Consider the following 15980-nt stretch of genomic DNA (forward strand, 5'->3'; position numbering starts at 1 on the left):
AAGGGGCCAGAATCGCCTCCGCACCAAGAACAAGAACCGCAGGAAAGGCGCTATCCCGAAAGGATCAGGAAGCCGCCCCAAAGACTGAATCTATAAATGGACTATTGTTGTTTAATGTGCATGTTAAAGTGTTAATTGTTATTTGAATATTATGGGTACTGCTAATCTAAGAGGGGAGGAATTGTAGTGTATGTATCTTTAAGCGAGAACTACTTTTACAGCTCCTGTATACTGTAGTACCGGCAGTGACCACACCTGTATATAAGCCTTGAGCATGCCTCTGTACCCCCAGTCTTGAGACTACCCTACTCCAGTAAACACCTGTTGATTGTTAAGTTACAGCATCCGTGTAGTTATTGAAAAACATCATACTCTCAGAATCACGGATCTAACAGGGCGGGGGAAATTCGTCATGTTAGTGCCCCCAGTTAGCGACTGGCTGGGGTGCTAACAGGGCGCTTAGGCAGTAGCGCTGTGGCGGGGTGAAACCTGCTGCACACGGCAAATTCGCCGGCCCCATAGCACCAGCAGTAACAGTTAGAGCCTCGGCACCATTCGCCATGCAGATCATGATGTCAGCGAGCGTGCAAGGCTCGCTGGGCACCTGATCTGCAAACTTCAATAGCGCCCCCTGCCTTACGGCCTCATGCCGACAGCGAAAGGGAGCGGAAGCGTGATGCAGCCAGCTGGCGGCTGGCAGGGCGCTACTTAAAGGGATGCGCCCCAGATGTCAAGGAACTTCCGTTCCAAAGGTCAGAGTTGAGTGCCAGAGAGCGCAGAGTGTATCTGCAGCCAAATAAAGGCTGCTACGCCCCTGGAGTGTCGGGGTCGTCAAAATACTTTCCATTTCATCCCACAGCATATCACGGTCCTGCACTCCCCGAATCATTGGGGGCTGGTGTGCAGACTCCAGTGACCCTCCCCTTTAATGGCTGTGAGGCGCCTGGACCAATGCTCACTCCCGATTACACAATATCTCATATTCGGTATTACTTGGAGCCTAACGTCACTCACCTACACCATTAGCGCTCCCCTGCATGCTTTGAGCACTGAGACTGAATTTAGTGGGCAGCAACATTGATTAGCATCTGGCGCTAAACTTCCAATTTCTTAAAAGTTAGTGCCCCAACCGGTGCGATACCGAATTTCTAGCCCTCTTCCTAGAGTTTGTTCATGGGATGTGATTAACATCCATAGAAATGAGTTGGTGTGGCAGTATTGAATAAGGAGAATGTTACAGTGCTGGAGAGAGAGGATGTCCTGGAGAGGTCAAGGACAGAATCTATTTGGTTAGAGTTGAGAAACAATACAGGTGCTATTACACTACTAGGTATTCTATAGGCCACCAACTCGTGTGAAACATATAGAGGAGCAAATTTGCAGGGAAATTACAGAGAGTTGCAAGAACTATGGAGTAGTGATCATGGGAGACTTCAACTATCCTAATATAGACTGGGGTAGTAATAGTGTAAAGAGCAGAGAGGGGAAAGAATTTCTGAAGTGTGTTCAGGAGAACTTTCTTGATCAGTACGTTTCTGGCACAATGAGGAAGAAGGCCTTGCTGGATCTGGTTCTGGGGAATGAGGTGGGTCAAGTAGAGCAAGTGTCAGTAGGGGAACATTTAGGGAACAGTGATCGCAGTATCATAAGATTTAGACAAGCAATGGAAAAGGAGCAATCTAGAGTAAAATATCACCTCTTTTTCCGGTACATCGGTGACTGTATTGGCGCCATTTCCTGCTCTCGCCCTGAACTAGATAAGTTCATTCACTTTACATCCAATTTCCATCCTTCCCTCACCTTCACATGGTCCATCTCCGACTCTTCCCTTCCCTTCCTTGACTTCTCCGTCTCCATTTCTGGTGATCGGCTTTCAACAAACATCCACTACAAGCCCACCGACTCCCACAGCTACCTGGACTACACTTCCTCCCACCCCGCTTCCTGTAAGGACTCTATTCCATTCTCCCAGTTTCTCCGTCTCCGCCGCGTCTGTTCTGACGATGCCACCTTCCACACTAGTGCTTCCGACATGTCTTCCTTTTTCCTCAACCAAGGATTCCCCTCTACCGTGGTTGACACGGCCCTTGACTGTGTCCGTTCTATTTCCCGCACTTCTGCTCTCACCCCTTCCCCTCCCTCCCAGAACCACGATAGGGTTCCCCTTGTCCTCACCTTTCACCCCACTAGCCTCCACATTCAACGGATCATCCTCCGCCATTTCCGCCACCTCTAACGTGATCGCACCACCAAACACATCTTCCCCTCACCTCCCCTTTCAGCATTCCGAAGGGACCGCTCCCTCCGCGACACCCTGGTCCACTCCTCAATCACCCCCAACAGCCCTTCTCCTTCACCTGGCACCTTCCCGTGCAAGCGCAGGAGATGCAACACATGCCCTTTTACCTCCTCCCTTCCCACTGTCCAGGGCCCCAAACACCCCTTCCAGGTGAAACAGCGATTTACTTGTACTTCTTGCAATTTAATATACTGTATTCACTGCTCACGATGCGGTCTCCTCTACGTTGGGGAGACCAAACGCAGATTGGGCGACCGCTTTGCGGAACACTTCCGTTCAGTCCGTAAGGGTGACCCTGAGCTTCTGGTCGCCTGTCACTTTAATTCACTGCTTCACTCCCACTATGATCTCTCTGTCCTCGGGCTATTGCATTGTTCCAATGAAGCTCAACGTAAGCTCGAGGAACAGCACCTCATCTTTCGATTGGGCACTTTGCAGCCTGCCGGACAAACATTGAGTTCAACAATTCCAGATAATTATCCCTGCCCCCATTTTTCATGCAGTATAATTTTTGCCATTCCCATTTGCAACATTTTATCTTTCCTGCCTCTTACAAAAGTATAGGGTGTTCTTTCTATTCCTTCCTCCCCTCCTAAACCCCCCCTGTCTCTGCACCTGCTTAATATCTGTTACATCTCCAGCTTTTTCCAGTTCTGATGAAGGGTCCCAGACCTGAAACGTTGGCCCAGAAATTCGGCTCTCCATGGGTGAGTACGCACGGGGAACTCACCCGTAGGCCGAATGAAAGTTCGGGTTTCCTGCATGCACTGCGCATGCGTGGGAAACCGGCACTTCCGTTCCTCTGAACGAAGGGGTTCAGAGGTCGAATGCACGCACAGGGGAGGCTGCGCGTGCGCTTTGAACTTAGGTTTCTTTTGCAGGTTTTCACGCGAGGTTAAGCCTGTAGGATTTGCACATTTAAAAAGCAGGCGTAAGGCCTGCTTTTTAGAAGGTAAGTGGTCAATTAATTAAAATTAAAACATTTTTTCCACAGGTTTATTATTTTTAAATACAAGGTAAGTTTATTTTTAGCCCCGTTTCTTTATAAAATTATTTTTTTCAAAAATTTAAATTATTGTTTAAAATAGTTATTTAATGTAATTTGTAGTTTATTGAAAAAGTGTGATTTAAAAAAAAAATTATTTGAAGGCTTAATGCTATTTTGAGGCCCGTAGTATTCATAAGTTTAGACAGGTCTTCCTGTTAATCTTATGAATGGGCTTTTCCCTCCTCCGATTGGCTGCCCATGGCTCACGTGATCCCAGGGGACGTATCGCACTAACTACGCCCCTGGGACACGCAAGCACAGCGCGCCGGCAGCTGGGCCAGGCCACGGAGCGGAATTCCACGGGGTCCTGCTGCTCAACTGCCGGCGCGCAAGGTAAGTGCAGGTCGGGGGCTTACACCCGCGGGAAGCCCCCGACCCGAATTTCTGGGCCGTTAACTCTGTTTCTCTCTCCACGGATGCTGCCTGGCCTGCTGAGTATTTCCAGCTTTTTCTGTTGTTATTTCAGATTTCCAGCATCCGCAGTATTTTGCTATTATATTAGTGTTTGGCTCACTGCCACCTCTCTTCTTGGAATGCCTACCTTGAAGAAGTTCTGCTCTTCTCTCCGACGGGAGTTCCGTTTATCTATTCAGCCTTGTTCATCTTCATTGCTTTCAGTTTCCCTTCTCGTTTTTGATCAGGTATCTGCCAAGACTCGGTTTCACAGCCACATCTCTTTCCTCAGTAACTGTCTCTGGTTCAGAGTTATTCCACGTGGATTCCAACTGAACTTCCACCCTTCATGTTTCGGACCCACCCAGGATTATAAATATCTCCTCAATATTCATTGTTCTTCGAACTACTGCTCTCGCCGCACCTTGAGATCCACGCTCAACGCCATGCGCCACCACATGAACAACCTCGACCTCTCTCTTCAGCAGCACCGACGCACTCTATTTCAATGCTGTCCGGGTCCACAGTTCCATTTCATCCTTCGACTCATCCGACGCTTCAACAAAAAACTTTTTTTCTTCCTTTCTGATGTCAAGGATCGCAAGCTTCATCAACTCATGGACATCAACGCCCCCCCAGAACCTCCTTCCCCGTTACTTTCCTCTGATCCCATCCCTTCTTCCAATCTCACCCCCTGCCATGTTTGCACTATTCCCTCTGACCTTCCCCTCTCTGACCCCGAATGATCAGTCCTCAGCAAAGGCCTGAGCTTCATCCCCTTACGCCCCCATCTGAATGAATTTCGAGCTCAGCACGATGCTGAGCTCTTCTTCCGTCGCCTTCATCTCCGTGCCCACTTCTTTGGCCAGGAGTCTTCCCCCTGCACGGCTGATCCTTTCTCCCGCTTTCTAAATTCTCGTTCTACTTGGACCCCTCCCTCTGGCCTCTTACCCTCTCTAGATCTTTTCATTGCTAACTGCCGACGTGACATCGGCCGTCTCCATTTCTCTGCTCCCCTCACTCACTCCAACCTACCTCCCTCTGAACTTGCAGCACTCCGTTCTCTCCGATCCAACCCTAACATTATCATTAAACCTGCTGATAAGGGTGGTGCTGTTGTTGTTTGGCGAACTGACCTCTACCGTGCGGAAGCTGAACGCCAACTCTCCAACACCTCTTCCTACCTCCGCCTGGACCATGACCCCACTAGCAAACATCAAGCCATTGTTTCCAAGTGTGTCACTGACCTCATCTCCTCTGGAGATCTTCCCTCCATGGCCGCCAACCTCATAGTCCCCCGACCCCGCACAGCCCGCTTCTACCTCCTTCCCAAGATCCACAAACAGGACTGCCCTGGTAGACCAATCATTTCAGCCTGTTCTTGCCCCACAGAACTTATCCCTTCCTATCTCAACTCTATTTTTTCTCCCCTTGTCCAGTCTCTTCCCACCTACATTTGCGACTCTTCCGACGCCCTCCGTCACTTTAACAGTTTCCAGTTTCCTGGCCCCAACCGTCTCCTTTTCACTATGGACGCCCAATCCCTCTACACCTCCAACCCCCACCAGGACGGCCTTCGGGCGCTCCGTTTCTTCCTTGAACAGAGGCCCAACCAGTCCCCATCCACCATCACCCTCCGCCGCCTGGCTGAACTTGTTCTCACATTGAACAACTTCTCCTTTGACTCCACTCACTTCCTCCAAATTAAAGGTGTTGCTATGGGTACCCGCATGGGCCCTAGCTATGCCTGCCTTTTCATGGGATATGTGGAACACTCTTTGTTCCAGTCCTACACAGGTCCCCTCCCTCACCTCTTTTTCCGGTACATCGATGACTGTATTGGCGCCGTTTCCTGCTCTCGCCCTGAACTAGATAAGTTAATTCACTTTACTTCCAATTTCCACCCTTTCCTCACCTTCACATGGTCCATCTCTGACTCTTCCCTTCCCTTCCTTGACTTCTCCGTCTCCATTTCTGGTGATCGGCTTTCAACAAACATCCACTACAAGCCCACCGACTCCCACAGCTACCTGGACTACACTTCCTCCCACCCCGCTTCCTGTAAGGACTCTATTCCATTCTCCCAGTTTCTCCATCTCCGCCGCGTCTGTTCTGACGATGCCACCTTCCATACTAGTGCTTCCGACATGTCTTCCTTTTTCCTCAACCGAGGATTCCCCTCTACCGTGGTTGACACGGCCCTTGACCGTGTCCGTTCTATTTCCCGCACTTCTGCTCTCACCCCTTCCCCTCCCTCCCAGAACCACGATAGGGTTCCCCTTGTCCTCACCTTTCACCCCACCAGCCTCCACATTCAACGGATCATCCTCCGCCATTTCCGCCACCTCCAACGTGATCCCACCACCAAACACATATTCCCCTCGCCTCCCCTTTCAGCATTCCGAAGGGATAGCTCCCTCCGCGACACCCTGGTCCACTCCTCAATCACCCCCAACAGCCCTTCTCCTTCACCTGGCACCTTCCCGTGCAAGCGCAGGAGATGCAACACATGCCCTTTTACCTCCTCCCTTTCCACTGTCCAGGGCCCCAAACACCCCTTCCAGGTGAAACAGCGATTTACTTGTACTTCTTGCAATCTAGTATACTGTATTCACTGCTCACGATGCGGTCTCCTCTACATTGGGGAGACCAAACGCAGATTGGGCGACCGCTTTGCGGAACACCTCCGTTCAGTCTGTAAGGGTGACCCTGAGCTTCCGGTCGCCTGTCACTTTAATTCACCACTTCACTCCCACTCTGATCTCTCTGTCCTCGACCTATTACATTGTTCCAATGAAGCTCAACGTAAGCTTGAGGAACAGCACCTCATCTTTCGATTGGGCACTTTGCAGCCTGCCGGACACAACATTGAGTTAAACAATTTCAGATAATTATCCCTGCCCCCATTTTTCATGCAGTATGATTTTTGCCATTCCCATTTGCAACATTTTATCTTTCCTGCCTCTTACAAAAGTACAGAGTATTCTTTCTATTCCTTCCTCCCCTCCTAACCGCCACCCCCCCCCGTCTCTGCACCTGCTTAATATCTGTTACATCTCCAGTTCTGATGAAGGGTCCCAGGCCTGAAACGTTAACTCTGTTTGTCTCTCCACGGATGTTGCCTGGCCTGCTGAGTATTTCCAGCTTTTTCTGTTGTTATATCAGATTTCCAGCATCCACAGTATTTTGCTATTGTAAAAATACTTGATTGGAGGAAAGCCAATTTCAGTGGATTGAGAATGGATCTGGCCCGGGAAAATTGGAATCAAAGATTGGCAGGCAAAACTGTAATTGAACAATGGGTTGTCTGTAAAGAGGAGATGGTTCAGGTACAGTCGAGGTACATTCCCACGAGGGGGAAAAGTAGGGCAACCAAAACCAGAGCCCCCTGGATGACGAAAGAGATAGAGGGCTCGATTTTGCCATTGTGGTGGGGCTGGGGCGTGTCAGGTGGTTTTCTTGTCAGGACCCCTACTCCTATGTGAAGTGGGAAAAAGGTGCAATTTTCCCCTAATTTGGCACTTGATTTCCAGCGTGTGGGAACCCCTGGCCCAATTAGTCTTTCCATCCTGAAATTCGCTTCTGATGATGTCATCAGTGCTGCTGGATTTAAGGCCTGCAAGCAGCCTTGCTTCTTCTGGAGACTGGAAACGCTTTGGACATTGTATGAAGGACTTCATTTACCGACCATGTCCACCAGCAAGCAAAAGTGTGCACCTCGCTTTGATGAGCCCTCCCTCCAAGCTCTGGTGCAGGGAGCAAGATTTAATAAGGAGGTGCTCTTCCCTTCCTCAGGGAGAAAAAAGCCACCACAACAGACTAACGCTGTGTGGCTGCAAGTGGCCCAGGAGGTCAAAGCCATCTCTATGTGCCGCAGAACCTGGCTGCAGTGCAGGAAGAGGTTTCATGACCTTCTCCGCACAGGAAAAGTGAGTATGACTTTCTCATCACCCTCAATCTCATCCCCATCGCCTCTCCTCACCAGCACTCTGCTTTGCCAACCTCTTCCTCCACATCCCACTTGACACTGGCATCCATTCCCTCTCTCTCTATGGCTACATTCACTTAACTATTTGACCATGTAGCCCTCACACTCCCTATCACTGTGATGCAATGACAACAACTTACAACACACAGGGAGGGCCCTTTGCCTCCTTCTAAGCATCTATGCTATGGATTCTCTACACGCACTCCTTCATTCTCACTCAAACTCCACTTGTGTTCCTCATTGCAGGAAAAGAGAGCCCACATTAAGAGGGAAAGAGCGAGGACAGGAGGAGGGCCACCCTTAGTAGCCCAGCTCACCACCTCAGAGGAGGCGGCCCTGGAAATTGCTGGGATCGAGGAGGATTCCCAAGTGGGGGATGGACACGCAGGCGCATCACAGCAAGCTGGTGACCGCATACTTTGGCATCTCTCTCATTGACATTGTATGAGTGACTGATAATGATTCTGATACTCTAACAGATTGACTTGTGATCATCTGCACAATTCAATGTGCATGCAACCTTTACCTCACATCTCTAACTTTCCTTTACTCCCCCACAGGACCATCGAGAGCCCCCGTCCCCACTGTACAGGAGGAAGAGCCTGAGCTTCCAGACTCCTCAGAGGAAGCTGCAACCTCTGAGGTTGCTATGTCAGCAGAATTAAGCGCACCCTGCACCAGCGCAGACACTCACACCTTGGTGAGACCTTCGGGACATAGAGTAGAGTTGTCACCTGGTGTATCACAGCTCACAAGTGTGCATCAGCAGATGGTGGAGACAGGGACAGCAGTGGAGAGTCCTCGTCGCAGTGGAGAGGATGCTCCCAGCTTGGCTCTGCTGCATGTCGAGCTTGTGCCTCCGGGTCCATCCAGAAGGAGAGCGGTGCTGGAACTCCAGGAACAGGTGCAGGAGTCTCTAGCAGGTTTTGTCTCCAGGGTCGCTGCGAGTGTGGAGCGAATGGAGGAGTCCATCACTAACATGAGCAGAGCCTTTGTGGAGGCATTAGTGCATGAACGCATCACCACGGAAAGGATGGCAACCTCCTTGGAAAGGATGGCTACCTCCATGGTAAGGCTGGCTACTGTAGTCACTTGGGTGTAATGTTGTGTTTAATTTTGAAAAGCCGTCAGTTGCTTATTGTCATTAAAAATTCTGATGGCAAACTGTTGCAGTTGTGGCGTGTGTCATTTCGCGAATGGGACTTCCACATTGAGGGCTTAGGACGACTTGCAATTGTCAGTATGGTGGTCAGAATGATAGGAATCCGCAGGTTCTTGGCTTGTCGATAGTCTAATAAGAAGGTGTGAGGCAAATATGTTTGATTGTGCAGGCTGAGCAAATCTGGCCAAGATGAGTGCGTCCCTTCCATCCCGGGCAGCGCTGGCGCCTTCTTCCCTGTGCAGCTTCTGGTGGGTGAGCAGCAGCTTGGCGCTCCTGTTGTTGCTGCTGCTGTTGGTGGTGCCATTGTTCATGGTTCTGCTGCTGCCACGGCTGGTCTTCATCCGAATCTGATGTCCAGGAGGAAAGGAAATAAATGGTTCCCATGCTTCTGGTATATACCTCAGTTGAGGAAGCGCTCAGTCAAGGTGGTGAGAGGGTTTTCCCAGGAGGTCACACTGTAGATGGGTGTCAGGTTCCAAACTTCCACAACAATGGGTATGCCTGCTAAAAGTTCCCCCAGACCTGAGACAACAAAGTTCTGCCACCTGCAAATGATGATTGCTGAAAACTCCTTTTTAATGGTGGAGCTGCAGCTGTTAGTAAGCAGTCCACTTGTGAGGCCGTCAGGATTCACTGGCGTGTTCCAGAGGAGACGTGCAGGATGTGGGAAAAGTGGTAAAATCAGAAAGGCCTCTAAATGGGATTATAGAGGCACTTAACTGGTTGTTAAGGGCCTTACGGGCCTATCCCACCTCTTGTAGACGGGATGGAAACGGGGTCAGAAAAGACGCATTTGGGAAAATTGCTCGGAGGCGGGATGGAGACGGGATGGGGCCCGCCTGCAGTTTTTGCGATTTTACCACCTCACACGCCTCCAATCCCGCCTCCTCGGACCTGGCAAAATCGAGCCCAGAGAGTAAGATGAAGCAGAAAAAGGGGGCGTATGACAGATGTCAGGTTGAGAATGCAAGTGAGAACTAGGCTGGATATAGAAAGTTCAGAGGGGAAGTGAAAAAGGAAATAAGAGGTGCAAAGAGAGACTATGAGCATAGATTGGCAGCTAACATAAAAGGGAATCCAAAAGTCTTCTATAAGCATATAAATAATAAACGGGTAGTAAGAGGAGGGGTGGGGCTGATTAGTGACCAAAGTGGAGATCTAAGCATGGAGGCAGAGGGCATGACTGAGGTGCTAAATGAGTACTCGGCATCTGTCTTTACTAAGGAAGAAGATGCTGCCAAAGTCATAGTGAAAGAGGAGGTAGTTGGTATACTGAATGGGATAAAAATTGATAAAGAGGGGGTGCTAGAAAGGCTGCCTGTGCTTAAAGTAGATAAGTCACCAGGACCGGATGTGATTCATCTTAGGACCTGAGGGAGATAAAGGTGGAAATTGCGGAGGTACTGGCCATAATCTTCCAATCCTCCTTAGATACAGGGCTGGTGCCAGAGGACTGGAGCATTGCAAATGTTACACCCTTGTTCAAAAAAGGGTGTAAGGATAAACCCAGCAACTACAGGACAGTCAGTTTAACCTTGGTAGTGAGGAAGCTTTTAGAAAGGATAATCTGGGACAAAATCTCTGCGGAGCGAGAGTCGCCGGGAATCGCGGATTGGCGGCTGTATAAAAGGCTCCAAGAGACCAGGTAGGCCTCAGTGTGGAGCGAGAGTCGGCGGGAATCACGGATCGGCGGCTGTATAAAAGGCTCCAAGAGACCAGGTAGGCCTCAGAGCAGAGCGAGAGTCGGCGGAAATCGCGGATCGGTGGCTGTATAAAAGGCTCCAAGAGACCAGGTAGGCCTCAGAGTGGAGCGAGAGTCGGCGGGAATCGCGGATCGGCAGCTGTATAAAAGGCTCCAAGAGACCAGGTAGGCCTCAGAGCGGAGCGAGAGTCAGCGGAAATCGCGGATCAGTGGCTGTATAAAAGGCTCCAAGAGACCAGGTAGGCCTCAGAGCGGAGCGAAAGTCAGTGGGAATCGCGGATCGGCGGCTGTATAAAAGGCTCCAAGAGACCAGGTAGGCCTCAGTACGGAGCGAGAGTCGGCGGGAATCGTGAAGCGGTGGCTGTATAAAAGGCTCCAGAGACCCAGGTAGGCCTCAGTGCGGAGCGAGAGTCGGTGGGAATCACGGAGCGGTGGCTGTATAAAAGGCTCCAGAGACCCAGGTAGGTTTACTAATCTCCGAACTCCAAACTCGGAGGGAAGGAGAGAAGTAAAAAGTAATCGAAGTGTGATGTCACCAGAAAGCAGGTACCTGATTGGTTGGTGAGTATTTCTCTCTTCTTTAAACTTAAACTCTGTGGTTTATAGTTTCTAAAGCCTCTGTGGTGTAGCGGGGTCTGTTTGTAAACCAGGGCCCTTAAATATACCATTTAACTGTAGTGTAATTGGTGGGATTGATTTGATTTAATTTAATTGCAATTAATTAAGGGGTAAGTCATGGCAGGACAGCCCGGTGCCGTGGTATGCTCCTCCTGTGCTATGTGGGAACTCAGGGGCACTTCCTGTGTCCCTGATGACCATGTGTGCAGGAAGTGTGTCCAGTTGCAGCTACTGTCAGACCGCATTGCAGTGCTGGAGCAGCGATTGGATACATACTGGACCATTCGCGATGCTGAGGACGTCGTGAATAGCACATTTAATCAGTTGGTCACACCGCAGGTAAAGGTGGCACAGGCGGAAAGGGAACGGGTGACCAACAGACAGAGTAGTAGGCGCAGGCAGGTAGTGCAGGGGTCCCCTGTGGACATCCCCCTCTCAAACAGATATACCGCTTTGGATACTGATGGGGGGGATGGCTTACCAGGGGAAGGCAGCAGCAGCCAACTTCCTGGCACCAGGGGTGGCTCTGCTGCATAGGATGAGAGGAAAAAGAGGGGTAGAGCTATAGTAATAGGGGATTCTATTGTAAGGGGAATAGATAGGTGTTTCTGCGGCCGCAAATGAGACACCAGGATGGTGTGTTGCCTCCCTGGTGCAAGGGTCAAGGATGTCTCAGAGAGGCTGCAGAACATCTTGGAAGGGGAGGGTGAACAGCCAGTTGTCGTGGTGCATATAGGTACCAACGGTATAGGTAAAAAATGGGATGAGGTCCTAAAAGCTGAATATAGGGAGTTAGGAGGTAAATTAAAAAATAGGACCTCAAAGGTAGTAATCTCAGGATTGCTACCAGTGCCACGTGCTAGTCAATGTAGAAATAGAAGAATATTTCAGATGAATATGTGGCTAGAGGAATGGTGCCAGGGGGAGGGATTCAAATTCCTGGGACATTGGAACCGGTTCTGGGGGAGATAGGACCAGTTCAAACCGGATTGTTTGCACCTGGGCAGGGCCAGGACCGATGTCCTAGGGGGAGTGTTTGCTCGTGCTCTGGGGGAGGGTTTAAACTAAAATGGCAGGGGGTTGGGAACCTGAGCAGGGAGACAGAGGAAAGGGAAACAAGGATAAAAGCAAAAGATAGGAAGGAGAAAAACAAAAGTGGCAGTCAGGGAAATCAACGGTTTAAATCAAACATGGCCACAGTAAATAATCATTCTAATAGGTCTAAGTGCGTTAAAAAAACAAGCCTGAAGGCTTTGTGTCTTAATGCGAGGAGCATTCGTAAAAAGGTGGATGAATTAGCTGCGCAAATAGAGGTAAATGAATATGATTTGATTGGGATTACGGAAACATGGCTCCAGGGTGGCCAAGGCTGGGAACTCAACATCCAGGGGTATTCAATATTCAGGAAAGATAGGCAAAAAGGAAAGGGAGGAGGGGTAGCATTACTGGTTAAAGAAGGGATTAACACAATTGTAAGGAAGGATATTAGCTCTGATGATGTGGAATCTGTATGGGTAGAACTGAGAAATACCATGGGGCAGAAAACATTAGTGGGAGTGGTATATAGACCTCCAAACAATAATGCGGAGGTTGGGGACGGCCTTAAAAGGGAAATTAGAGAAGCCTGCAAAAAGGGCACAGCAGTCATCATGGGTGACTTTAATCTACATATAGATTGGGCTAACCAAATTAGTAACAATACTGTGGAGGAGGAATTCCTGGAGTGCTTACGGGGTGGTTTCCTGGGCCAATATGTCAAGGAACCAACCAGCGATCAGGCCATCTTAGACTGGGTATTACGTAACGAGAAAGGATTAATTAGCAATCTTGTTGTATGAGACCCTTTGGGTCGGAGTGATCATACTGTGATCGAATTCTTCATTAAGATGGAGAATGAAGTAGTTGACTCAGAGACTAGGGTCCTCAATTTAAATAAAGGAAACTACGATGGTCTGAGGCGCGAATTGGGTAGGATTGATTGGGGAATGTCACTCAAAGGGTTAACGGTGAATAGGCAATGGCAAACATTCAAAGACCGCACGGATGAACTACAGAATTTGTTCATCCCAGTTTGGCATAAAAATAAAACAAAAAAAGTGACTCAACCGTGGCTAACGAGGGAAATTAGGGATAGCATAAGATCCAAGGAGAGGACATATAAATTGGCCAAAAAAAACAGTAATCCAGAGGATTGGGAGCAGTTTAGGATTCAACAAAGGAGGACAAAGGGATTAATTAAGAAAGGGAAAATAGAATATGAGAGTAAGCTTGCAGGGAACATAAAAACTGACTGTAAAAGCTTTTATAGATATGTGAAGAGAAAAAGATTGGTGAAATCAAGCCTAGGTCCCTTGCAGTCAGAATATGGGGAATTTATAATGGGGAACAAAGAAATGGCAGACCAATTAAATACATATTTTGGTTCTGTCTTCACAAAGGAGGACACAAATAACCTCCCGGAAATGTCAGGGAACATAGGGGCTGATGAAAGGGAGGAACTGAAAGAAATCAGTATTTGTAGGGAAATGGTATTAGGGAAATTGATGGGATTGAAGGCCAATAAATCCCCAGGGCCTGATAATCGACATCCTAGGGTACTTAAGGAAGTGGGCCTAGAAATAATAGATGCATTGCTGATCATCTTCCAACATTCGATGGAATCTGGAACAGTACCCATGGATTGGAGGGTAGCTAATGTTACCCCACTATTCAAAAAAGGTGGTAGAGTGAAAACGGGGAATTACAGATCGGTAAGCCTGACATCGGTAGTGGGGAAAATGCTAGAGTCCATTATAAAAGATTTAATAGCAGAGCACTTGGAAAACAGTGACAGGATCGGACAAAGTCAACTTGGATTTACAAAAGGTAAATGGTGCTTGACTAATCTACTGGAATTTTTTGAGGATGTAACTTGTAAAATAGATAAGGGAGAACCAGTGGATGTGGTGTATCTGGACTTTCAGAAGGCTTTCGATAAGGTCCCACATAAGAGATTAGCGTGTAAAGTTAAGGCACATGGGATTGGGGGCAAGGTATTGACTTGGATAGAGAACTGGTTGGCAGATAGAAAGCAAAGAGTTGGAATAAACGGATGTTTTTCCGAGTGGCAGGCAGTGACTAGTGGGGTACCGCAGGGATCGGTCCTTGGACCCCAGCTATTCACAATATACATTAATGATCTAGACAAGGGAACTAGATGTAATATCTCCAAATTTGCAGACAACACAAAGCTGGGTGGGCGTGTGTGCTGTGAGGAGGATGCCGAGAAACTACAGGATAATTTGGACAGGTTGGGTGATTGGGCAGAAGCATGGCAGATGCAATATAACGTGGATAAATGTGAGGTTATCCACTTTGGTGTCAAAAACAGGAAGGCAGATTATTATCTGAATGGCAATAGATTGGGAGAAGGGGAAGTGCAACGAGACCTGGGTGTCCTTGTGCACCAGTCGCTGAAGGTAAGCATGCAGGTGCAGCAGGCGGTTAAGAAGGCAAATGATATGTTGGGCTTCATAGCGAGAGGGTTTGAGTACAAGAACAAGGATGTCTTGCTGAAGTTGTACAGGGCCATGGTGAGGCTACATCTTGAGTATTGTGTGTAGTTTTGGTCGCCTTACCTGAGGATGGATATTCTTGACATGGAAGGAGTTCAGCGAAGATTCACCAGGCTGATACCTGGGATGGCAGGAATGACGTATGAGGAGAGATTGGGACGATTGGGCTTGTACCTGCTGGAGTTTAGAAGAATGAGAGGGGATCTCATTGAAACTTATAAAATTCTGGCAGGACTGGACAGACTAGATGCAGGGAGGATGTTTCCGATGGTTGGGGAATCGAGAACCAGGGGTCACAGTCTAAGGATAAGGGGTAGGCCTTTTAGGACAGAAATGAGGAGGAATTTCTTCACCCAGAGAGTGGTGAACCTGTGGAATTCTCTACCACAGAAGGCAGTAGAGGCCAATTCATTAAATATATTCAAGAAGGAGTTGGATATATTTCTTAAGGCTAAAGGGATCAAGCGGTATGGGGAGAAAGCAGGGACTGGGTACTGAACTTAGATGATCAGCCATGATCGCATTGAATGGCAGAGCAGGCTAGAGGGGCCGAATGGCCTACTCCTGCTCCTATCTTCTATGTTTCTATAACAGTCACTTAGACAAGTATGGATAATTAAAGAAAACCAGCACGGATTTGTTTAAGGCAAATTGTGTTCAACTAATTTGATTGAGTTTTTTGATGAGGTAACAGAGAGGGTTGATGAGGGCAACCTGGTTGATGTGGTGTACATGGACTTCTAGAAGGCGTTTGATAAAGTGCCACATAATAGACTTGCCAGCAAAGTTGATGTCCATGGAATAAAAGGAACAGTGGCAGCATGGATACAAAATTGGCTAAGTGACAGGAAACAGAGAGTAGTGGGGAACGGTTGTTTTTCGGACTACGGGAAGGTATACAGCGGTGTTCCCCAGTGGTCATTACTCGGACCATTGCTTTTCTTGATAAATATTAATGACTTGGACTTGGGCGTACAGGGCACAATTTCAAAATTTGCAGATGACATAAAACTTGGAAGTATAGTGAACAGTGAGGAGGATAGTGATAGACTTCAAGAAGACGTAGACAGGCTGGTTGAATGGGCGGACACATGGCAGATGAAATTTAACGCAGAAAATTGTGAAGTGATATAATTTGTTAGGAAGAACGAGGAGAGGCAATATAAACTAAAGGGTACAATCCTAAAGTGGGTGCATGAACAGAGAGACCTGGGGG

Source organism: Somniosus microcephalus, chromosome 10, assembly GCF_052327205.1.
Source record: "Somniosus microcephalus isolate GS21.2 chromosome 10, FLI_Smic_1.0, whole genome shotgun sequence".
NCBI classification, from domain to species: domain Eukaryota; kingdom Metazoa; phylum Chordata; class Chondrichthyes; order Squaliformes; family Somniosidae; genus Somniosus; species Somniosus microcephalus.